Source organism: Scyliorhinus canicula, chromosome 3 (assembly GCF_902713615.1).
Source record: "Scyliorhinus canicula chromosome 3, sScyCan1.1, whole genome shotgun sequence".
Classification (NCBI taxonomy): Eukaryota; Metazoa; Chordata; class Chondrichthyes; order Carcharhiniformes; family Scyliorhinidae; genus Scyliorhinus; species Scyliorhinus canicula.
In genome coordinates, this window is record NC_052148.1 from 222610555 (window position 1) to 222637011 (window position 26457).

Consider the following 26457-nt stretch of genomic DNA (forward strand, 5'->3'; position numbering starts at 1 on the left):
TCAGGGTGGCCCTGTCACAGGCAGCCATGTACCAGGACCACCTGGACATTGCAGCGGCACGCCAGAGCTTTGGCCCAGTCATAACAGGCCATGGCTGCAGGTGTCAATGGCATTGCCCGGGCGCTGGCTGACCTGAGCCAGTCACAGAGGGAGGTGGCGCAATCCCAGAGGGAGTTTGCCCAGTTGATGCTCCATGGCCGCGAGCATTGAGACCCTCATTGAGACAAGAGTGGGCCTCCAGGACTCCTCCAGGTGGGGTAGCCCCAGGAGCTCAGTCTGGTCACACCCCCATGCCAACGAGTAGCCCGGGGGCCATCGGGTACCCCGAAGGAGGAGGAGGAATGGGCCATGCCGCTGACCCCCACAGGGGAGATATCTGAACATCTCAGCACCTCGGACTCTCCCCACTCCCTCCTGTTCCTGGTGTATCCGATGGGCAGCGGGTAGAACAGGGTGGCACCACGCCACCTTGGACTCCCGAGAGACCGCAGGGGTCCACCTGGAGGGGTGGGGGCTGTGGGGGTGGTACGTGATGTTTGTGCTGCTGTCGGCCAGACCCCCCAAGTCAGTGAACGTGGAGGTGATTAGAGTGTCCCACACACAATAACCCTGGCACACACATGTGTGACTTCCTGTGGCTGTCTGGGCTTCCCCTCTTCCGCAACGTCCTCATCAGACGAGGCATGGTGTTCATCCCCCTCCTCCATCACATTGTCCCTCCGCTGCCCAATGTTGTGGAGGATGCAGCAGGCCATCACAATGTGAGAGACTCTCCTAGTGGTATACTGGAGAGCCCGACCAGAGCAGTTCAGGCATCTGAACAGCATCTTCAGGACCCCAATGCACCGGTCGATCATGGCCCTGGTCGCAGCATGGACGTTGTTGTGGTGGGTCTCCACGTCGATCTGTGGCCTCTGGATAGGCGTCACCATCCATGACTGCAGTGGATCTGTTGCGCAAGAGACAACCCCTCACCCGGGAGTGCACCTCGGAGGTGGCGGGAACCGTCGAGTGTGTCAGTGTGAATGCGTCGTGCACACTGCCTGGGTATTGGGCGGAGATGTGCATGATGTGCTTCTCATGGTCACACACCAGCTGCACATTCATTGAGCTCCTTTAGGTTTGTGAAAGTCAGCCCCTCATGCGCTGGTGCTTGTAGGGTGACATGCGTCCCATCCATTATTCCGGTGATGATGGTGAATCGCAGTGCCCGGGCAACCTGGTGTGTTTGGTCAATTTTGAAAGCTGATATGTTGTGCCGACCAGGGCCTGCGTGATATACCGAGGTCTGCGAGATCCCAGACAGGTCCCCACTCGGTGCTTGGAAGGACGCCATGCTGTACGGTCTCCCCGCTCAGCCGGAGTCTTGAATGTCGCATCCTGTCTGGCAGGTTCTCGAATGATTGACGCTGCTGGTGCACACGAGGCCTAATGCAGTGTCTCCTTCACACCTCCTCCTCGGCCTGTTGGATGGCCGACTCTCCATCCTCACCAGCTGGCACCTTTTCCTTTGAGGGCATGCTCCACTGCTGCAGGGTCCTCCCAGAGCAACCCCTGCTCGTACCGCCTCCGTGCATAAGCCCAGGGCTGCGGCAGCAAGGCAGACGCCACCCATCCTGGTTGGATACCAAAATCCATTATCTGCAGGGGATAAAAGGCAGACATGTTAGCTTGGGCGTACCCTGTGCCCCATCAGGTCCAACAGGCTACACAATGGCCCTGGCCTGCAGTGCTGCCCCGGCCCTCTCACATCTCCCTACTCCCCTCCCTCCTCTCACATCCCTACACCAACCCCCGGCCGTCCCCACAGGGTCTCTGTCCTACGCACCACACAAATATCTGAGAACACGCACTAATGGGTTCAAAAACAGCTTCTTCCCCATTGTACCAGACTCCTGAATGACACTCTTATGGACTGAACTGATCTCTTCACACATCTTCTCAACTGAGTAGCACTGCACCCTATCTGTTTCACCCGATGTCGCTGTCTATGTATTTACATCGAGTATTTATTGTATGTCCTATGTTTCTGCATGCCTGAAACGATCTATCTGGACTAAACGTAGAACAATACTTTTCACTGTACCTCGGTACATGTGACAATAAATTAAATCCAATCCAAATCCAACATTTTATGGAAAGGTTAAAATGAAGAACAGGGGCAGCACGGTGGCCAAGTGGTTAGCACAACTGCCTCACGGCGCTGAGGTCCCAGGTTCGATCCCGGCTCTGGGTCACTGTCTGTGTGGTGTTTGCACATTCTCCCCGTGTCTGCGTGGATTTCGCCCCCACAACCCAAAGATGTGCAGAGTAGGTGGATTGGCCACGCTAAATTGCCCCTTAATTGGAAAAAATAATTGGGTAATCTAAATTTTTTTTAAAAATGAAGAACAGAAGATGTGACGTTGAAATGGGGTACTAATTATGTCCAATTGTCCAAAGCCTTCTAACCCTTTTTATTCTGAATACAGCATGTGGCTTTAACTTGCTGGCCAGGAAATCTGGTTGCAAGAAGCAGGGGCTGTCCACCTCATGTGGCTTGCGGACTGCATGCATTCTTCATGCTGTGCCTCGTATCATTATAGTCGGGAGACCTGTAGCCATCCAGAGTGCCTATCTGAAACTAGCATTCGGTTCAATGCTTCTTCAAATCGGGAAGCTAAAACCTTTGTAAAATGTGAGTGAATTGTATGCAGCTGTCATTTTTCTCGGGCATATGGCGATCAAATCGTTGATCTTTAATGGAACCCCAGATGCCATAACAGTTCGATGAAGCCCTTACAAGGCATTGCCTTTGTTGTTTCATTAATGTTTTATGCAGTGAAACTTCGGCTGAGTGAACATGTTAGGTGACCCAAGAGCATGATTTTTCAAAATGATTCATCATGTGAGCAGTGCTCAGAGTAAAGTCATTGCTTTATGTGGGAATAGTTATATTAATTACACATTAAAAATGAACATTCACCATGACCTGATGCAACACAGACTATTGGAAACTCGTGGGCTGGAATTTTATGGCCCCTCTTGCTCGGTGGGATTTTCCTGCCAAAGACAATGGGTTCTTGAACGGCTCGCCTCATTTTGCAGCCAAGTTACGACGGGGCCACAAGGTTCCTGCCATGAAATTACTAGTATACTTTAAAGGACATGGAAGGTGATTATGCATCAGCTTGCTTTTTGCTTATACATTGGAGCTCACATTTATTTTTCCATGATTTATTATTGTATTAAAAATTAATTATCGTACTAGAGGGGGAAATAACTATTTGCAAAACAATAAACTAAGCATCAAGATTCTATGGAACCACAATAAACCCATACACTTTCCATCTGATGGAGACAAGAAAATGTCCAGCTACCTTTTCATTTGCATGACTGTGCTATTCAGCCAGCAGTGAGCACATTGCTGAGTAGCTGTACGACTGAGTACAAAATCATAAGAGGCTAACATGAGTTGGAGCTAGCCTGGAATACTTAAAGACAGACGGCAATTCTTAAAGGGGAAGGGCATTCTGAATGGAATAGGCACTGAAGGTCATTGCCAAAGTGAGTTTGACCGGGGAATGACATCGCAATGCCACAGAGATCATTCTCCAGGGTTCTCCGATGCAACACTGCAGGCCTTCAGGCAGTTCAGCGATAGAAGGAGCAAGAGAACAGGCTGGCCCACAATAGATGGCAGCAAAAGCTAACTGGTTGGTGGGCAAACGGGCTGTATTAACTTATCACCATGGAGAAGATGAATTTTATCCATCAGTGAAGTGGCTAGCCGTTGAGGCCATAGCCAGTACAGGCTGAGACCATTGAGTTGGCAGTATGTTTCTGCACTGTGCACTTCCTCAAATTCCACTTCACCCTCATCCTATAATCTGTTGCATATTAAAAATAACAGGTTATGAGCTGGATTCTCTGCCTTGCGCAGCTGATAGCGGATTTCCAAATACGGTGGAGAATCCAGCATCGGGGAGAAAACGGGATTGGCGCCAGATGCCAACCCGCCTCCGATGCTCCAGTCCCCCACTGGCATCGGGATTGAGGTTCGCGCCCTGTGCCAGTGGGAGGATGCAAATGGGTCATTAATTACCGGCCAGGGCACCATAGTCTCTGGACCCTCGTTATTCTCCGGTCCTCTGGGCCATATCCATTGTGTCATAGAAGAGAAGTAAACACTCTTGTTAAAATAGTCTTTCCAAAGTACTGATACAGTTAACCTCACTGTTGAAATATTTGGTCAACTGCTAAACCACGACTCCGGAGAGAGAGAATAGAAGTATATTTCTAATCTGAAACCTGCCTCCTTTTTCTTCTTTCTTCATACACTGGGGTTATGACCACTATTTTCCATAACCTTGGAAAGCTGTTATTACAGAACAAGAGATTTATTTTGAGATAATCGGATTTCTCAAACAATTCCATAAGTCTTATGCAAGCTTAAAATGCTGAGATGTTATGAAATATCTAGATTTCACAGTATGACTTTTCTTTCCCTGAGGAAATTTCACTAAATCTTAAAGAATGTTTGCTGTCATTCGATTGTGATTGGAGCATTTGTGCGGAGAATAGTTTACCATTCATTTAAAATCTGCTTGAGAAGACAAGGAGGTTGGTCAGAGCCATTTTTAGTTGCCAATCAGTTGCTTTTACCTCATTTCATGCATAAAACTGCAACAAAGATTTGAGAAACCTTTGGCAAAGTTTAAACTTTTTTCCAACTTCAGAATGAACAGTGAACTGGACGACAGAAGAAAACAAGAAATGTAAAAATCATAGGCCTGGTTTCTAACATGGGATTTCAAAGGGATAGAGTGGCTGAGACGGGGGGAGAGCAAGACTGGATGGGAATCGGGAGAGGTTGGTGGAGAAAGGGATTTGAGGAGAGGAGGAAGTGGGCGGAGGTTTGAAGGTGGGGTCTGTAGGTCTGAGTTTTGAGGAAGTGCCGGAGGTGGGTCACAAGACTGGGGTGGGTGGCTGGCGCACAGACCCACAGAGGTACTTTTCCAGCAGGCTTGAGGGGGAGGGGAAGGGTCCCGGGCAGCCTGAGAGTTGGGTGCTGGGTATTGCCGACTTATGTCAGGGCAAGTGAGCTCAGGTAAGAACTGAAGGGATGTGGTAGAGTGGGCTTGTGGGTATTTAACCGTGGATTGGGCGGTATATTTTGTTGTTTAACATTTTTTTATTCACATTATATTTGCCGATTTTTTCCGTTCAGGTGTAAACCTTGCTAGGATGTTCATTCTTCCATGGGTTGTAGCACAGATTGGACATTAGGGAGTGTAATAAGTCCCTTCACCAGAATTCTTTTTATTAACAAAACCAACAGCAGTACAACAATGTGCATTCAGCTTGCTGTCTACACTTGGAGTGCAGAGGATCTGACACTCCTTGTTATATACAGATAAGAGGTTCCCTGATTGGGCCACTAATCAGCGAACTCGTATTCCAATTGGCCAATCTCAAAGGCCTGGTCTAAGTCATTACCGGGAGGACCCCACCCTAGGCTGCGGTAACTTTTCCTGGCAGCTTGTTGAGATCCTCATCATTTCGGATGTCGAGCAGTGGTGGAGGATGATGGGAGACTCCTTGTGGTCCTATATTGCCCACCAGCTTCTGATCTTGGCAGTCAGGCACTCCAGAACAGTGGCCTAATTAGGCAGGACGTTCCAGGATTACGACTCATCAGCAGTGAAGGAATGGCAATGTTGTTGCAAGTCAGGATGGTGTGTTGATTGGTTGATTGGAGGGGAACGTGCAGATGTTGGTGTTCCCAGGCATCTGCTGTCCTTGCCCTTTGAGGTGGTAAAGGTCATGGGTTTGGGAGGTGCAGTCGAGGAGCCCTTGTGATTTGCTAGCTTTCTTATTTCATTATATACTTTTAAATTTAATTCCACTGCTTACTCATTCCTCAATGGTGCCAAATTTACTAACTTCATTGATTATTTCTTTACCCTGCCACCTCCCAAATCCCCAGCGAAGCGCCCCTTGTTTTTCCACAGAATTGGTGACCCTGGTGGAGTCTGTACAGCAGAGGCACTGGAGGGGTAACAAGCCAGTTCAAGTGGAATGGTGAGGGAAGTTCTTAGGAACATTATTGATAATATGCAGTAAGATCTGTTTATTTTTTCCATCATAACATATAGGAAACTGCACAGATCCCCTTCTGGCTTGCTTTGGTGTCTAATAATCACACTTAAGACCTATAATGTCCAATGATCTCTTCTAAACAAAAATGATCTTTCCCACAAATTCAACAAGCAAGCTACCAGCGCTTCCATGATCTGCGATCAATACTCATTCCAATTTACATCATTTGATGTCAGATGAGTACTTACTGTTTATAAGCTTTTTAAAGTGTTGAATCGATGGTAGATCTTTCAGATAAGGAAGACAACTGTGATTGGCTGAGGCATTGCCATGGAGAAAGCAACAAGGAACTATGGGCTCCCCGAACTTCCGGGTAATTCAAAAGAGGTGCAAGGCTTGGACATGTTCCTTTTTTTTGCAGATAATGTTAAATTTTAAAAGACCAATTGAAAGAAAAGACACCAGGGTGAGTGTAGGTTTATAATAAAATTGTTTTGCTGGCTCTTGTATGGCAGATTAAGATTAATGAACCAGTTCCTGATAGATCTGTTGCTGTCCTTATGTCAAGATCTGAAAATATATAATCTATTCAGTTCAAGGATCTTGGAGTTTCCATCAACCTGCTATAAACTGAAAGACTAAATTGTGAGTGATGAGGGATTATTTCTTCATTCTTTCAAAACCTTTCATAAATTGGCTGAAGAACATTGGAAATTCTAATTAGGAATCTGTACTAACATTGGCCTTTTAATATGCTAATTACCTTCCCTGCCTGAGAAAAGTGTTGTTAACTGTTCAGCTGTTAACTTGGGAATGGGTTTGCCCCCAGTTTCTGGGGGCACCCCTGCTCACAGAGTGCTGGCTAGCTTCTGCTGTCCTCCAGCCTTTCAAGTGAGCAAGGCGTATTCCTCACTACCTGTTTGGGAACTCCCTTGTCCCTCTCTAAATCTGGAAAGTAGGATTCTACTCACTGTACTTCAGGAAAATATTTGGCATTTATCTTTCCTCAACTCTTCAACTAAGTGGGGCATCTTCCTCACTGTCTCTTTAACTGATTTGGGACCCTGTTGGTCCCTGGTTTTCTCTGAGAATAACATATATCTGTTAACTCGATTTCTGGGTCACTCCCGTCATCTTTTTAAAATTCCATGGGTCTTTCCTTGATCTCTTTGAATTCTATTGGCTTAGATCCTTCTGATTCAACTGGCTTCTCCTGAGTCACTTCAACCCTCACGGGTTTCCTCAATCCCTTTTCCAGCTTTAGGCAGCCCTGCAGAACTCTGCTACTTTTCTCTGGGCCCCTCGGCTTCCCTGGCCCATCCTTGACATTTTGGAGGTAACACTCTCCAGCCAACTGGGCCATTCCCCAATAAAAGGTCAACCCCTTGCATTGATAAACTTGGGATCACACCCACTGTTACTGGTCCCATAACAAGCTCACCCTTTACATGAATTGTTACGAATGGTGCATCAATACTACTCCAGTGAGCACTTTGAGTAGTGCACTGGAATTGTTCTGCATCTTTATGGGACATCTTCAATTTTCCCCATTAGCAGCGTTTGTAGGCAACCAGTATCTTGGAGAATGCTGATCTCCTTTTCTGGTTTCTGGGAAGCACAGGGGTCATCCTCCCCTTGAATCCTGTTAGGTACCTACCTCCTTTAATGTATTTCCACCGAGACCCACAGTTTCTGTGACCATGGACATGGGCTGCACTACAGTATTCCCTGTAATTCTGTGGGAAGGATGTTCCCTGCAGACAGGATGGCACAACTATGTGGCTGGAAGCTCATCTTGGGAACACCAATATTGTAAACAATCTGGTTCAGTCTCAGGCAATAACCAGATAGAGTTGGATGGAGTCAGAAGCAAGTGAATGAAACATAGAAACCAGGAGCAGGAGGAGGCCATTCGGCCTATCAAGCCTGCTCTACCATGCATAATGATCATCGCTGATCATCCAACTCAATAGTATTATGGGCCAGGGCTTAGAAACTCCAAAGTATATTATGAAGTCCACCTGACCTACAGCCTTCATGTTGAATTTGGCTAGGTTGAGCACAAGAGACTTCCCTTCAGGTGTGATTCACGAGTCTTCATAGGCACTTTAATCAAAACAAGCTTTATTCTAAGAACTTAATTAACATATATATATATATCAACAGCAAGAATTTTTATCAATTACAAACAAAAAGACACCACACAGCTACAATAATCTATGTAGAACACTGAATGAATTCCCCCTTAACTGTTCCAATTCAAAAACAAAATCAAATAAACATAAAAAACCTTTTTTCAAGGGTGTGGCCCAGCACTTTGTATCCTCACTTCACTAAAACTGGTCTTGTTACTGAAATTCTGATCCAATTTTCAACCAGCCGATTCAACTCCTTCTGGAAAACAATTATATATTCAAAGCCACCACCAAGGTGATTTTTACTGAAACAAATATTTAAAATGAAAATAGAGAGAGACAGGCCAAAACACTTCTTTTGTCTATCTGTAGTCCACAGCAGTCAAACTGAGAATGAAACTAAAACCTCACAGCCACAGATCAGCTTCACCCACAAAATGGCATCACTGAAGCCATGTGATAAGACAAAAATATTTCTTGAAGGGACACTCACATGACAATAGACTGATCCTGCCTTCCTCCCATATCTTTTGTTCCCCTTCGCCCCAAGTGATATATCTAACTGCTTCTTGAAAACACACAGGAGGGGATTCTCCGGCCAGCGACGCCAGAATCGGGAAACGTGATTGGGCAAAGAATCATGCGTAAGCCAAAAATTGAGGCTCATGCCAGGCACGCGATGAAATGCGATACTCCAGTGCCTTGACAGTGGCGTCAATGCATTCTACTCTGCACGTCCAGTAAACGCTGTTGGCCTATCATTAACGGGCCCGACCTGGTATTCTCCGAAGCCTCCGCGATGCTCCGCCTTCAACAAGAGGAATTTCCGACAGTGGGTTTCACTCGCGGTTGGTGGTTTTAAAAATCAGGAAACAGGTGCCAAGACTGCTGAAGGAGAGAGAGGAGGTAGGTTAACTTCATGTTCCCAGATGCACGTCCACGGGCTGCCAGACATGCTGCTAGCAGGGCTGACGGGGTCGGGGGGTCGGGGGGGGAGGGGGTGACCAGGTGATGGGCCACGGGGCCGGGGTGACCCTCCCCAGGACTGGGGAGTTGAGGCATGGACCGCCACTGCACCGCCAGCAAGGCAGTCACCTTGCTGCACACCCCACTGACGGCCCATGGGTGTGCAGAGTGACACCAGCCATATAGGTGCCCCCATCCCTGCACTCCAGCATCCTTTGACCCCACCAACCCCCCCACAACTGGGCATCAACTACATGTGGGTCATCGTGCAGCCTAACCAAGTGAGCGCCCGCAGTAGCCCCTACCGGAGGATGTTGGATGGGGGCTGCAGAGCATACCACTGGCATGGGTAGGGCCACCCACCAATACATTTGCCGGCAGGGTCCTGTGCTTGCCAGTAGAGATGGATGCTGGGCTCCGACGGGGCCAGGGATGCAGTGCAGAGCGCCAGGGAGAAGGGATGGGGGTGGGGATGGAGGGTTGGGGTGTAGGAATGTGGGGGCAGGTGCTGCAATGCAGGCCAGGACCACTGTGTAGTCTGTTGGGCATGGTTGCTAACATGTCTGCCTTTCACAGCCTGCAGACAGTAGATTTTGGTATCCAACAAGGAATGACTGGCATCTGCCTTACCACCAAAGCCCTGGGGGATGCACTGAATAGGTACAAACAGGAACTGCTCAGGAAGGACCCTGCAGCAGAGTTTGGCTGAGAAGAACAGCAGCCAGCTGGTGAGGATGGAGAACTGGCTGGCCAACAGGCCGAGGAGGAGATGGGAAGGAGGCACCGCATCAGGCCTCATGTGCGCTGGCAGTGCCTGATGGGGCATCTCCTTCCCTCCTCCTGCTCGGCCTGTTGGGCGGTCAGTTCTCCAGCCATATGCCGGACTTGGCATGTCGCCGAAGACTCCGGCTGAGCAGGGGGACAGTGCAACACATCTGCCAAACCATGGTCACCTGGCAATACGGGGGTATGAGGGAGGACACCCGCTCCCGGCAGCCTTTCAAGGTGACGGTCACCCTGAAGCTTTGCGCAACAGGATCCTACCAGGTTTCGAGTGGGGACCGGCCTGTGATCTCGCTGACCTTGGTGCACAGGTGCATTCTGGGTTTTTCAGACTGGCATTTGGGGCCTCACATTGCTTCCTAATTGCTGGATTCTGCTTGGGGTTTGGGTGGAGGGGCATCAGAAGGCCCACCTCGTCGCCTAGTGATCCTGCAACCCACCTACATGATGCATGATTGGAGCACGGGTTAGGATGGTGAGGGTATTGGTGGTCATGCCACGCATGCCATGTGAAACCACAATGCAACGGGGTCTCAACCTCCACCTCAGCAAATGCCCTCTCCCCAGGCCCACAGACCAGATCCAATGTCCGACGCCCTGCGATGGTGAGGGGCCGCAGGTCCTGCTGTCCCCCTCTGGTGTTCCATCTCTCTCAGGGACACCAGAGATACAGGTCTGAGAGAGGTGGTCGAGAAGCCATCGGAAGTGGGACTCTCAACATTTATATCATTGTCAAAGTACCATGTCAAGTTGGGTCGATGACTCTGATCTTCCAAACCTCCCAATTTTAACAGTGGATGACCTGATTGGTGGATTTCTGGTTAAGCCAGTCATTAATGTTTTCTATCTCCTTCCTTCCCTGACAGTCTCTTGGTTTTCTCCTGTTAGTCCTTTCTGTGGTGATCAGACACTCTGACTCTTCTGAACAATTAACATATCCAATGAACTCAAGGGACATATTTACATATTTAAATCTCTCATGATTTAACAGGCTGCAGTTAACATATGCATGTTTGCTTCCTGTTGCTACTGATTGTGGAAGGGAATGCTAATAATCTGGGCCGGGAGTCTCCCCTACCCGGTGGGGCGGGGGGTCCCGGCGTAGCAGAGTGGCTCCAACCACTCCGGCGTCGGGCCTCCCCAAAGGTGCAGAATTCTCCGCACCTTCGGGGCTGGGCCCGCGCAGGAGTGGCTTCCGCCACGCCATCGCAGGCCAGGCCACCGTGGAGGCACTCCCCGGGGTCCGATCGCCCCGTGCCCCCCCAGGACCCCGGGGGCCCGCTCGCGCCGCCAATCCCGCTGGCACCAGAGGTGCTCCAATTCCCGCCGGCGGGAGAGGCCTGTCAGCGGCAGGACTTCGGCCCATCGTGGGTCGGAGAATCGCCGCGGGGGGCACGCCGATCGGCGGGGCGTGATTCCCGCTCCCGCCGATTCCCGGGTGGCGGAGAATTCCGGCCACAGCGGGGGCGGGATTTACGCCGGCCCCGGGCAATTCCCCGACCCTGCGGGGGGTCGGAGAATTCCATCCCTGGTTGAGAGAAATTTAGTTCAGTGGCAACTCAAGTCCTTGATGTTTGATGACTTATTGGTTTGTCATATCATTCTTCTCATCCAAACTGGGTAAGGTCACTGAAGGTAACCCATTTCAGTCTGCTGCTCTCGCTACAGGTCACATGGAATAACTGAATGTACATTTAATGTTGCATCCTCCATTGATTTGTCTATATTTGCAAAGACAAATCTGCTCCCTGAAGTGGGAATGAATCATATTCTCATTGAATTCTTTCCTATGTGTATGTAATGAATATGTCATATCCTTTAAAGGTAAAATGAGCAGTTTAACCTATTAGAGGCTGTGTCACAAAGGTCAGGCATTTCCCTGATTTAATTCCAGCCTGCGCTGAGCAACATTTTGTAGAGGTGGAGGCATAGTAGTAGTGTCACTGATTAATAATCCAGAGGCTCCAGTTTATCCTCTGGAGGCATGGGATCAAATCCCACCATAGCAGCTGGTGGAATTTTAATTTGTAAATATAAATGGTAACGATAAACATTTACTGTGGGGAACTCTATTCTTATCTCAGTAACGCTGTTACTCATTCTGGTTGAGTTGGAAATAAGTAAGAATTAAACAGGCCTGAGGCAGATCCTTTGAATGAAGGTCCAGGTTAACACAAGTTAAAGTCACTCTCCATAGCGAATCCTATAGCCTGGGAGAGAGGGAATCCCACAGCCTGAGAGTTCTGACAGGATGTTCCTGCCAGAAGATCCTCATTAACAATCCAGCTGGTGGCTTCAATCCCTAAGCTACCTGGGAGGAGAGTCTGCTACAATGGCCTTGAGATTGGAAGCAAGGACGCAATTCATTTATTTAATTCCTATTATTTTTATCCCTCTGTCTCCCTCTGTGTGTGTCTGTCTTGTCTGTGTTTGAATAGAGGGTGCGATGGTAAAAGGGAGGAGTGGTAGATGAGCTGGCCATTATTCTTTATAATTATTGCATACTTTAACTCTGTTCCTATTATAAATAAACAGTCATTGTGTTCAACGTATAATCCTGGCAGCTAAAATATATTGAGCAGTCAAGCGGCCAAATATTCTGAAAAACTTTCTTTGAATTATTGGTTAATTTACTTGTGTTGTGACTCCGGGGTCTGTGGGGCTGGAATTGACTGCGCACTAACCCAGGGTGTCGTAACACATAAAAGAAAAACAAATGCTGTTCAGCTGACTAGCAGTTGGTGCATGGATATATATGTATATATATTATATAGTTTCAGGACACTACTGTTATATATGTGAGCTATTATAGTTATGTGCCATGTCTCTTTCAGATCCAAGTCATGTGACATGCGTGTCATCATCAGCTACTTTGCAGGCTTTTAGGGAGTCTCGTACCAAATCTTGTACAGTGAAGACCTATTCAATAAACTTCTCTTAATCTTGCATTAAACCTACGTGCTTCTGAAATTTCATTTATTTTGTACTCAGTCCAAAGATACAGATACAACAGTTTACAAAGAAGAAAACTGGCGATGAGAGCGGTTTCAAAAGGAATAAATAAATTTTATTTTTCAAAATATGATTGAAGTGGAACAACTTCAACAGATCAATCAGTCAATTTATTAAAAGTAGATCAGAAATTTCTGGCATTGGAACCAGTAATGTTTGTGGGCAGGAATTCAAAGGAAGGGCCCATAACTATTTTAAACTGGCAATCATAGGAGTCAGACGCGGGGCTCGCTCTGTGCAGTGCAATAAGACACAGAGGTAGAAAGGGCAGAGAGGAAAAGATTATTCTAATTTTTATGAAAAATAATGCTGTTACAAGGTAAAGCTGATTAAAGTTAAACCTGTTGCTAATTGGTAATGCACCTTGAATGGACGAGACCACTAAATTAAGTAACAGGCAGAGCATTCCAATACTGTGAAAATTGGCGGGAAATTTCAGAAGTGATTCAGGTCCCTGTATTCTTAAGTACAATCGGAAGCAAGACTTTTAATTTGCTGAGAATCTTAGTACCACCAGAGATCCCGGAGATAAGACATATCAAGAACTGGTGAAAATATTAGAAGATCATTATTCACCAAAGCCCTTGATTATTGAGGAGAGTTATCATTTTAATCAAAAGAATCAGTTAGAAGGTGAAAACATTGCGGGGTTCATTGTAACCCTCAAGCGACTTGCAGCGTTTTGTGAATTTGGTGATTCTTTAGATGACACAATTAGAGATTGTTTTGTGTGTGGTTTGAAAAATTATGTTATTCATAGAAGGTTACAATGGAATGTAATCCAAGTCCGAAGACTGCATTAGATATTACTCTTTCAATGGAGCTCATGGCTCAGGAGGCTTCTCAGCTTAGAGTAAGCATGGGATCAATAAACTGGCTGCTGGTCAGAAGAGGTCGACCCTGCAACAAGTGTCTCATCACTGTGCAAAAACAGGCCATTCATTCAAAGGCTGATTGCTGGGGAAAGAATAGCCAATATAGAAGATGTGGCAGATTGGCCACACAAGAGCTTGCTGGAGTAAAATAACTTTTCCTGAGAAGAACACTAAAAGAAAGAACACATTCAAAGGAAGCAAACAAACAGAATTCAACAAAGAAAATTCATAATGTGGAAGAAAAGAATAATCACTTTGAAACTAAAACAATTAATTCTGATGAAGAATTAAAGTTGAATGTACTATCAGTCCAGGGTGAGTCACACTGTTTTGGGTAGTGCCAAAGTGGAATGGTCAACCTATTCAAATGGAGGTCAAAACAGGGGCTGCCGTCTCCTTAAACCTGAGACTATCTATGAACGGAAACGTAACCACCTGCCTTTGAAAGATCTGATCTTGAGGAGTTATACTGAAGAAATAGAATCACAGAGGTTACATCACAGTCAAGGCTGAGCTAAATGAACAAGCTGTAGACTTACCATTCCATGTGGCGCGATTAAATTTTTCAGCTCTCTTTTGGCTGCTCTAGGCTGAAAAGGATTAAACTGAATTGGAGCGTTGTCAACAACTTAGTTGATTGAAAGTCAGACTTAAAGACCATAATGGAAAAATACAGCAGTGTTTTTGAAGACACACTGGAATCCATGAAAGGTGTAAAAGTGTCCCTGAACATTAAGGAAAATAGCCAGCCAAAATGTCTCAAGGTTAGAGCTGTACCCTACACAATACGTCCAAAGGTTTAAGCAGAACGAGGAGTCTTAGAACCCACCACTACTTGTGACTGGGCAACCCCTATTGTCCTGTCATGAATTGTACAATTTGTATCTGACAATAATCAAACCGATGCTATGTGCAGATCAATACCTGCTACAACTGATTGAAGGTTTGTTCGCAGGAGGACAGTTGTTCAGCAACATTGACCCATCGCAGGACTACCTGCAGATGAATCTGGCAGCTAAATCTCAACATCTGCTCACCATCATTACTCACAAAGGCCTATTCTGCTGCAAGAGATTGCCTTTTGGAATAATGTCAGCTCTAGCTTTATTTCAGTGCTCAAAGGACCAGATCCTTCGTAGCTTACAAAGGGTGCAGTGTTACCGAGATGATATATTGATCATCAGCATAAATGAGTAAGAACATTTACAACTTAGAAGCTATACATGACAATTTCAAATGCATGGGTTTCACATTGGGAAATATAAATGTGATTTCTTCCAGTGATCTATACATCTATATAATATCTTGAATATGTAATTGCCAGTAAGGGTCTGCATAGTACTGTAAGGGTGGGGCATACAGTAGCACAGTGGGTAACACTGTTGCTTCACAGCGCCAGGGTCTCAGGTTCGATTCCCGGCTTGGGTCACTGTCTGTGCGGAGTCTGCATGTTCTCTCTGTGTCTGGGTGGGTTTCCTCCGGGTGCTCTGGCTTCCTCCCATAAAGACATGCTGTCAGGTAATTTGGACATTCTGAATTCTCCCTCTGTGCACCTGAAAAGGTGCCGGAGTGTGGTGACAAGGGGTTTTTCACAGCAACTTCATTGCAGTGTTAATATAAGCTTACTTGTAACAATAAAAATTATTATTATTATAAAGCACCTTAAAAATGGACGGCATTCTGATTGCCACTCAATTTAGATCAACTAGGATTAATCTGGCAATCCTTGAAACCCTTATACACAAAACAGGCACGGCAATGGACACCAGAATGCAAAAAAGCATATCAATCTGCAAAAGAAGCACTGAAAAGTCAAAAGTATTGGTGCATTTCAACCCAAAGTTACCATTACAACTGGCTGTGATGTTTCACTCGACGGTGTTGGAGTGATGGTGTCACACATCCTACCCTGAGGAGAAGAAAGACCAAAAGCATTCGCATCATGTATGTTAACAAGTGCAGAATCTAACTACACGCAGTTGCAGGAGATACTGAGTATGACATTTGGTGTTTGGAAATTTCACCAATATCTGTATGGTCGCCACTTCACATTACTGATGGACCACAGACCCTTAACAACTATTTTTGTGCCACACAAAGGTATCCCTTGGTTGGCTGCAAATAGGCTCCAACAATGGTCGCTAATCCTATTGGCACATTCGTACAGAATCAAATACCGCCAATCCGGAAATCATGCCAATGCAGATGCATTATCACACTTACCTTTATCAGCTGGTCAAATACCATGTAGTCATGATGATATTTTTTACTGTTCATAGATTGAGAATTTTCCAGTGACTGCAGCTGAAGTGCAAAGACAAACCAGAAATGATCCTGTGATGGGGAAGGTACTGGAAATGGTAATAAAGGGCAGGATAGCAGGAAAACATCCTGAGTTAAAACCGTAAATTTCCAGGAGACTTGAATTAACAGCACAGGGCAGATGTCTGTTGTGGGGGATGAGAGAAATGATTCCACCAAATTTGCAGCAAACCGTTTTGGAACAGTTACATGAAGGACACCAAAGTATAGTGCGGATGAAGGAATTAGCACAAAGCTACTTTTGGTGGGCAGGACCACCTGAAGAAAAAGCAGGACTGTACCATTGATGTGTGCGGGTAAGGAACGCACTGATGTTATCCACATTGCATCCACAGAGTGGTCTAAAATGCCGCGGAAATGTTTGCATGCAGACGTTTGTGGTCACTTGTGGGGCATATGATCATGGTCATTGTAGACGCACACTCAAAGTGGCCATTGATGGTTGTAATGAAGTCAGCCACTGCAGAACAAATCATTGAGGAACTAGACGAGATCTTTTCACGATACGGAAAACCAGAGCAGATCGTGAGCAACAATGGGCCACAGTTTACAACCCAAGAGTTTGAGCACACCCTTGATTTACTCTTGCCAGAGGAATCATCTGACATTGTGGAGCAAAACTAACAGTTACAGGCCTTGAGACGAGAAAGTAATTCAGCGCTCATTTCAACGAGGAGAACCAGTGGTAGTGCGCAGCTACACCACAAATGAGGAGTGAGTCCCTGCGATGGTATTGGCTCAGACTGGCCCAATATCCTATGCTGTCCAAACGATAGATGAACTCATGTGGAGATGCAACGCCGATCATTTCGTGTCAACACACGTTTGAGCGCTAGTGCCAGAACTACCTTAAGAGATAACGGTCTTCATTCCGTCTGACTGTGTAACTTCTTGTTTATCTACAGTAGAGGATATTGCATCAGCAGTACCTACTGCTACTAGTCTTCTCTTGGAAAAAGAGACTGGAACACCTTCCAGGACAGAGGCATCTTCTGGAAAACTTGAAAATATATCTAAGGTCATGAATGACAAAGTTCCAGAGCGCGCAGGCAACCAGCGAGCAATAGACGTCCATCTGACTGTCTATGATACCTGGATTTGTATATTCATTGATTTGGCTTTGCTAATATCCTAACTGTTAGTTACGTTGGACCTTACAGCTAAAGGGGGAGGGGTGTTATATATGTGTGTTATTGTAATTGTGTGCAAATGTCTCTCTAAGATCTGAATTGCATGATATGTGCAAAGTCATTGGCTACTTTGCGGACTTTGAGGGAGTCTAGTGCCAAAACTTGCACTGTGAAGACCGATTCAATAAACCTCTGTTAATCTTGCATCAAACCCACGTGCTTCTGTAATTCTCTTTCTTTTTACTGTTAGTCTAGAGATAGAACAACCACCATCTATTCATGCCAACCAATACTCCATATGGTGTACTTCACTGCCAGGATTCAGACTAAAATCAGTCACAACTTTGAAACAGTACTAGAGAGCATGGAACAGGATGAAGGCAAATTTTCCGAAGAAATGAATCACCGAATCACAAAATAATACAGCGCAGAAGAGGCCCTTCAGCCCATCGAGTCTGGACTGACGCATGACCTGCCTACCTAATCCTATTCACCAGCATTTGGGACCCATAGCCTTGAATGTTATAACGTGCCAAGTGCTCATCCAGGTGAGGCAACCTCCCTCTGCCACCCTCCCAGGCAGTGCATTGCAGATCGTTATCACCCTCTGGGTAAAAAGGATTTTCCTGAAATCTCCCCTAAACCTCCTGCCCCTCACCTTGAGCTTGTGTTCCCTCGTAACTGACCCTTCAACTAAGGGAACAGCTGCTCTCTATCCACCCTTTCCATGCCCCTTATAATCTTGTGCACCTTGATCAGGTCCTCCCTCAGTCTTCTTTGCTCCAGTGGACAGAACCAAAGCCTATCCAACCTCTCTTCATGACTTTAATGCTCAATCCCTGGCAACATCCTGGTGAATTGCCTCTGCACCTCCTCCAGTGCAATGACATCCTTCCCATAATGTGGTGACCAGAAGTACTCCTGCTGTGGCCTCACCAAAGTTCTATCCAACTCCAATATGAACTCCCTGTTTTTGTAATCTATGCCTCGATTGATAAAGGAAAATGTCCCATATGCCTTTTTCACCACCCTATTAACCTGCCCTTTTGCCTTCAGAGATCTATGGACAAACAGGCCAAGGTCCCTTTGTTCTTCGGAACTTCCCAGTTTCTGGCCATTTAATGAATACGTCCTTGTCAAATTATTCCTTCCAAAGTGTGTCACCTCATACTCTTCAGGGTTAAATTCCATCCGCAACTTTCTGCCCATTTGGCGATCCCATCTATATCTTCCTGTAATCCAGGACGCTCAACTTCACTGTTAACCACCCGGCCAATCTTTGTGTCACCTGCAAATTTACTGATCCTACCCCCCACATAGTCATCTATGTCATTTATATAAATGACAACAAAAGGGGGCCCAGCACAGATCCCTGTGGTACGCCACTGGACATTGGCTTCCAGTCACTAAAGCAGCCGTTTGCCAACACCCTCTGTCTCCTACAGCTAAGCCAATTTTGAATCCACCTTCTCAAGTTACGTTGTATCCCTGTACATGAGATGAGGAGAAATCTGATATTAAAAAAGCCATAAAACACTCAAAAGATAAAACTATAATATTCTCACTTGGCTGAGGAGCTAAAAGGGAAAAATTGCTATGAAAGATTAAATGATTTATAGGTAAATTATGATGAGTTTTGTTGAGTTAAGGAGTAAATTTTATGAATTTGCATTTATGGCACAGATCTTTGCCTGCCTGGACTGCACGGAATCCTGATCTAGGACACTGACAGGAGCATGACGCTCACTGTGGATGAATGTCAGGAAATTGGAGGATATAGTTTGTGACTTTCAATTCAATATAGATACAATATGGGCTGCAATTTCCTGTATAATGCTTTTCCTGTGAATATCACTTCCTACTGGAAGTGCCAGACATCAGCATGAACATTTACATATCCTGGATAATCTTCCGTTCATTAATAATCGGCACAGCACTGTGCTGCTCTCTGTGCCAACATGATCAATACATCAGCCACACATAACTCTGCATCAGATGTAAAATCTATCCCCCTAGGATGTCCTCTGGCCCAAATGGCAGTCTTGCCCCCAAGGAGCTGGGAGCTTTTGATTTACTACTTACAAAAGACAGGGTAGCAAGATCTGTGTGTTTATAACTATCCTTTCAGAACCATGTGAGTATCAGCAGCAATGTCCATGTAGGTCAGGGAGGCTTCCAATGGAGCAATGACTACAAAGATCAGCTGCTTGATATGTTTTATTGTTTCCTTATTCTGTCACCAATCTGTCAGGTTCACGGAGATTGCCAAACATTGTTCAGTGTTCAAATCAAAGTCTGCAAAATTGGTTTAGATCGGGTTCGATCCTGCCCCGGGTCAGTGTCCGTGTGGAGTTTGCACATTCTTCCCATGTCTGCGTGAGTCTCACCCCCACAACCCAAAACGATGTGCAAGGTAGGCGAGTTGACCATGCTAAATTGCCTTTTAAGTGGAAAAAAAGAATTGGGTACTCTAAAAAAAATGTTTTAATCTGAAAGTGGGCACAGGGATTTGGAAATGTGATTAAACAGTGTCAGTTGTTTATGATGCAGGCAGAATGTAAACGTTCTGCTGTTTGATCATTTACATAATTGCTGCTTATAAGTGCTCGGTGTGCTGTTGAGTGGCTACACATCTGAGTGGGGAGGAGAAAATTGTCAGAGGTTGGCATGATTAAAGAGAGCCTGCTCTACTTAAAGCTGACCTGCACCTCTTTCTCAGGGAGGTGCATTTCGGATGGACCAAGTTCTGGAGGTGGCGAGGAAAGAGAGTCTGATCTACAACCAATGTAATTATGATGAAATAAGGAAGAAGGTGGGCTGTAAGGTTCTCCAATGCAGCACTGGAGACATTGGTGCTCCTGCACCAAATACAGGAGGTCCTTTATCAGGGAGGACCAGGAGGTCCTCTGGACAGACACTGTGAAGTCAGTGGGTGGAGTTAGCCATTGTTATTTGTTAGGGTACCGGACAAGAACTCCAAACAATTTTTATTGAATTTGTAAAATTGTGAGGAAAGAATACTTTATCCCAGGATAAATAGGTTTCTTTTATGTTAAAACAAACATTAATGTAAACACAGAATTAACCACATTAATATTAAAGAAAATAGCTTCACAATTATCAGTTAAAAAGTTCTTGAACACAAGGGAAAATCTATCTATCAACTATCTATATCTGCTACTGACTCCAATAAAGCAACCCAATACAGTTCAAATGTCACTTATAAATAAACTTAACAAACAGATTACTTGCTTAGTTGTGTAGACCTTTGGACTCTTCTGGAGCAGAACCAGTACACTCCTGCTCAATCTAGCAGCATTAAGCAAAACTGCTGTTGAACTTAGAATCCTTCTGTCTTGTCAGACTCAAATCTTAGGGAAACTGCAAAACTACAGACAGACCTGGCTCTTCCAATTAATTGCATCATCCGTATGCCACTATGATGTCACATGACCTGCTTAGCTAGGACTAAATACAGCCCCTCATAAATTATCTACTCTCCAGAGAATCTCCAACAATCATGGTGGGACACTGAGCACAGGTAGCTTGGAGCCAGGGCAGGGGGAAAGGTTAGTGCATGTACCATGCACTCATGTATCATGAGAGTGAGGTTGCATGAGGTCTGCTACAGAGGACTCAGATGAGGACTTTGATGGACATGTACACAGAAATATTTAGTGCATTGGCCAGCCTAGTCAGAGAGCCTAAGGTCACTGGCAAGGAGCATGGAGAAGTCGAACACTGGCTTTGTACACAGCTTCACACTAGTACATGGCTTCACACACAGCTTGGAGTGCATCTTTACAGCCATGGAATTGATAGCCAACACCATTGCCAAATTTGTGATTTCAAACTGATAGCTAATGTCTCACTTTCTATTGCAGCTCAAGCAGAAGTCAGCCAAGGTCTGAATATTGAGGTGGAAGCTCAGACTGAAATCATGTCAGCTCAGTTTGCTTCTGCCAATGCTCATTTGTTGCTATCAAGGCTGCAGACATCAACATTCAAAGTGACTTTCAGGATCTCACAGTAGTCTAGTAATCTGTATTCCAACATTGGGTGGCACGGCGGCACAGTGCTTAGCACTGCTGCCTCACAGCTCCAGGGACCCGGGTTCAATTCAAGCCTTGGGTGACTGTCTGTGTTGAATTTGTATATTCTCCCTGTGGTCTGCCTGGGTTTCCTCCAGATACTCGGGTTTCCTCCCACAGTCCAAAGCAGGTTAGGTGGATTGGCCATGTTAAATTGCCGCTTAGTGTCCTTAGATGTGCAAGTTAGGTGGATTGGACATGCTAAATTGCCCCTTAATGTCCAAACTTGATGGGCTGAATGACCTCCTTCTGCTCTGTAGGAATTCTATGGTTCTATTGCTGGTATTATGGAGGCACCACCCCGGGGGAGTGCCAGTGTTGCTTGTAAACCAGAAAACTGTTGCCCTCTCTCCGGATTATAGTATTCTTCCTCTCACAGTTGCCTCTGCAACAATTATTTTTGCCTGTCAGCCAGAACTATTGTTACCCTTGCTGAGATGGTGCAGACCAAAGCCAGGCCTTTAAGGACCAGAATGAGGGAAAGCTCTCCTGCACTGTCCCCCACTGAAAGTCAGCAGACCTCCACCAGCCACGTTGCAGCCATAACAGCAATACATTGTCGGAGCATTATACCAAGTAAGGACTGGGGGAAATCAGGTAACAAGGGAATCTACAAAGGTGGTTAGCTGACGTTTGTTTGGAATGTTTGATGATTTTTGTTCCGAACCCCTAAGGTGCCAAACTCGACATTGTATACGGTACCCCTCCTACACCTTGGAGTTCCCAGGTGATGGGGGGGCGGAGCCTCTCCCTAATTGGAGGAGCCCCACAGGATATAATAAACCCCTACTTGGGAGCAGGGTGGGGAAGATGACCCTGCAGGGAGAAAGTAGGATAATTATTGTATTGGAAGTAGTAAATAAATTGAGTTGTATCCTGCCTACCTGGCCTCATGTTGAGTCCTTGCCTTCGGTCTTAACAATTTTCTTGATATAGGTAATTTCTAATTTCATTTGATATTCGCCACTGACTGAGAGAACACTGTGATGGTCAGTCACGGAAGGTATCGAACTCTTGATGATTGAATAATTGGAATTGCATTCAGCGGTACTACAGTCAGGTAAGTTGATCATGAACAACTAAGACAGAACAACTTAGGGCAGCACAGTGGCATAGTGGTTAGCACTGCTGCCTCACAGCATCACGTGCCATGGTTAAATTCCGGCCTTGCGTGACTCTGTCAAGTTTGCATGTTCTTCCTATGTCTACTTGGGTTTCCTCTGGGTGCTCCAATTTTCTCTCACAGTCCAAAAATGTGCAACTTATGTGGACTAGTCATGCTAAATTGCCCCTTAGTGTCCAGGGATGTGCAGGTTAGGTGGGATAATGGAGATAGAATGGCAGGTGTGGGCCTAGGTCAGGTGCTCTTTCAGAGGGTTGGTGCAGACTCAATTGGCTGAATGGCCTCCACCGTAGGGATTCTATGGAAAGGGGTTGTACTTGTTGAATCATCCTTTCCTCATGCTTCTCCTTTTCCTCCTCTTCCTACTCCTTCCCAGCTGCTTGCCATGTACTGGCAGCAAGAGCTGAGTGACATTATGGAAAGGATACAGTGGACCATGACATGGGGTCAAATCCTGGAACTCACTTCCTAACAGCACTGTGGATGCACTTACACCACATGGACAGGAGCGGTTCAAGAAGGTGGCTCACCAGGGGCGTCTCAAGGGCAATTAAGAATAGGCAATAATTACCAGCCTTGCCAACAATGCACGCATTCAATCAATTAATTTTTTTTAAAGGTGCTCTGGACGGTACTGCAGGGATCCTCCAGAGTGGTCAATGACATCTTGCACCATGGGAAAGCCTCCTACCCTGAGAAAGCTGCTTGCTCATTCCACCTGCTCCTCTCTCTTTGCACACTCAGGCTCAGTAACCACTGTTATATGGCAAAGCCACAGTCGAGCTGCCTTTGTCCTGAGGTTACTGATCTGCCTACAAAAGGTGACAGATTTCAGTGAACACTTCCTCAGTGAAGCAGAGACACCTCACACATGACGTCGTGCTGAGGTTGGAAAAGGAGAATTAGTCCCTGGAAAACCTTGGTGGACATGGACTCCCATGGAGAGCCCTGCTCCCCTTCTCCACCTTCAAGCAGCTTCTTATCCTCAGTGTGAATCTGCATATTCTCTCCTATGGTTGCGAGCAAGTGGGCTGAGCAGAATCCTTGAAATCAAAACCAAGGCCTTCACCACCTATAAAACTCCCAATGGACTTTATCAACTTTAAAAAGCAGTACAAACTACCAAACACTTTGACAAACTCAGCAATTTAAATCAAACTGCAACTGATATGCAATCCCTTTCATGATCCCTTTAAATAGCATTGGTGTTCGGGATCCTTCCTATTGCTGTCCACAAATTCAGCTCTGCCAATGACACAAAGTTAAGTGCAACTGTAGGCAGTATAGGCGGAAGAAAGAAATTACAAAAAGATATGGGCCGGGATTCTCCCCTACCCGGCGGGGTGGGGGGTCCCGGCGGGACAGAGTGGCGTGAACCACTCCGGCGTCGGGCCTCCCCAAAAGTGCGGAATTCTCTGCACCTTTAGGGGCTAGGCCAGTGCCAGAGTGGCTCCCACTCCGCCGGCCGGCATGAACGGCCTTTGGCGCCGGGCCAGCTGGGGCCGAAAGGCCTTCGCCGGCCGGCGGAAGAGCGGCGGTGCATCAGCGGCTGCTGACGTCATACCGGCACATGCGCAGGGGAGGGGGTCTCTTCCGCCCCCGCCATGCTGAAGGTCATGGCAGGGCAGAAGAAAAAGAGTGCCCCCACGGCACAGGCCCGCCCGCCGATCGGTGGGCCCCGATTGCAGGCCAGGCCACCGTGGAGGCACAACCCGGGGCCAGATCGCCCCCCCCCCCCCCCCCAGGACCCCAGCGCCCGCCCGCGCCACCAATCCCACCGGCACCAGATGTGCTTTGATTCCCGCCAGCGGGAACGGCCTGTCAGCGGCGGGACTTCAGCCCATCGCGGGCCGGAGAATCGCCACGGGGGGGCCCGCCGACCGGCACGCGCGATTCCCACCCCCACCGAATCCTGGGTGGTGGAGAATTCGGGCCACGGAGGGGGCGGGATTGACGCCGGCCCCGGGTGATTCCGCCCATGAATACTATTACAAGGTCCGGAAAGGAGTCCACACTGAGCCAAACAGGTTGAGTCAAAGTAAAAAGGTTTAATGCAACAGAACTAGAGTACAGAGCAGTTACTCTACTCCAGAGGGCCAGCTCACAGTTCATGCCTGCCTGGTTTTATACGGGATGCAGAAGGGGACACCCACCCCGCCCCTCCCCTCCCCTCAGTGGGGGATTGTGTATTCCCCATTGTATATTGATCCAGTTAATAAGTGTGCCAAGACCTGCTTAAGGTTTCAATAGTGTTCCATGACCTGCTTAACCCCAGGTTATGGCAAATAGATGAAGCAAATTGGCAAAACTGTGGCAAATGGATTTTAATGTAGGATCTAAAAGGGAAAGTTCCTTCTAACTGGGGAAAAGCTACAAAGAGTAGAGTTCCAAACAGGGTGTAGGGAACAGGTAAGCACCTTTACAGTGATTCTGATGATTTTATTTCTTTATTTATTCATTCATGGGATGTGGGCATCGAATGGCTATGCCAGCATTTATTGCCCATCCCTAATTGCCCTTGAGGGGGCAGTTAAGAGTCAACCACATTGCTGTGTGTCTGGAGTCACATGTAGGCCAGACCAGTTGAGGTCGGCAGATTTCCTTTCCTAAAGGACATTAATGAACCAGATGGGTTTTTATGATAATCGACAATGGTTTCATAGTCATCATTAGTCTTTTAATTAAAGCATGCAACAATGACACCCAGGCAGGGCCCTGCAAGGAGAAAATTGGCTGCCCCCCTAAGTTCCTCAAACTCATCCGCTCTTTCCATGACACATGGAATGAGAATAATATTTATTATTGTCACAAGTAGGCTCACATTAACACTACAATGAAGTTACTGTGAAAATCCATAATCAAAGATCCTTCCCACCTGGCTTACTCACTCTTCCAACTTCTTCCATCGGGCAGGAGATACAGAAGTTTGAGAACACACACGAACAGACTCAAAAACAGCTTCTTCTCCACTGTTACCAGACTCCTAAAAGACCGTCTTATGGACTGACCTCATTAACATTACACCCCTGTATGCTTCACCCGATGCCGGTGCTTATGCAGTTACATTGTATACCTTGTGTTGCCCTATTATGTATTTTCTTTTATTCCCTTTTCTTTCCATGTATTTAATGATCTGTTGAGCTGCTCGCAGTAAAAAACTTTTCATTGTGCCTCGGTACATGTGACAATAAAAAAATCCCAAAATCCCCTAGTCGCCACACTCCGGCAGTTATTTGGGAACACTGAGGGAGAATTCCGAATGTCCAATTCACCTAACAAGCACATCTTTAAGGACTTGTGGGAGGAAACCGGAGCACCCGGAGGAAACCCACGCAGACACAGGGATAACTTGCAGACTCTGCACAGACAGTGACCCAAGCCGGGAATCGAACCTGGGACCCTGACGCAGTGAAGCAACAGTGCTAACCACTGTGCTACCGTGTCGTCCTTCTGTAGTTTGACAGCACCACTTCAGAGTGAAGAATGGAGTGAAACAGAGCTGTTGGCCCCCACATTGGTATAGTCTTCTGCATGCTCCTGACATTTGCCTTCCCTGCAGATATGAAAGGAGTTTATCTGCAAACTGGGTCAGACAACAAGGCCAACAGTCTGGTCCAGGTTGAAAGCAAAGACAAAAATACAGCACATCTTGATGAGAGAATGCTTTGATACTGATGACACCATGCTATTTGGTCACAAAGAAACTCAACAAAAAGATTCATGGATTGACTTTCCCAAGCCTGCAGCTTGTTCTCCCTTACTTTAACTGTTATATTTTAACTCAGCTACTTTGCTCTCAGACGTGTCCTCATTCCATTCAGTGCATGGTACTTCTTGAGTCGTTATTTCAGTATCTGTCAAACCTGGGTCCCTGACGCTGTGAGACAGCCGTTCTAACCACTGTACCACTGTGCTGATATATAGCAATCTGGGTAAAGG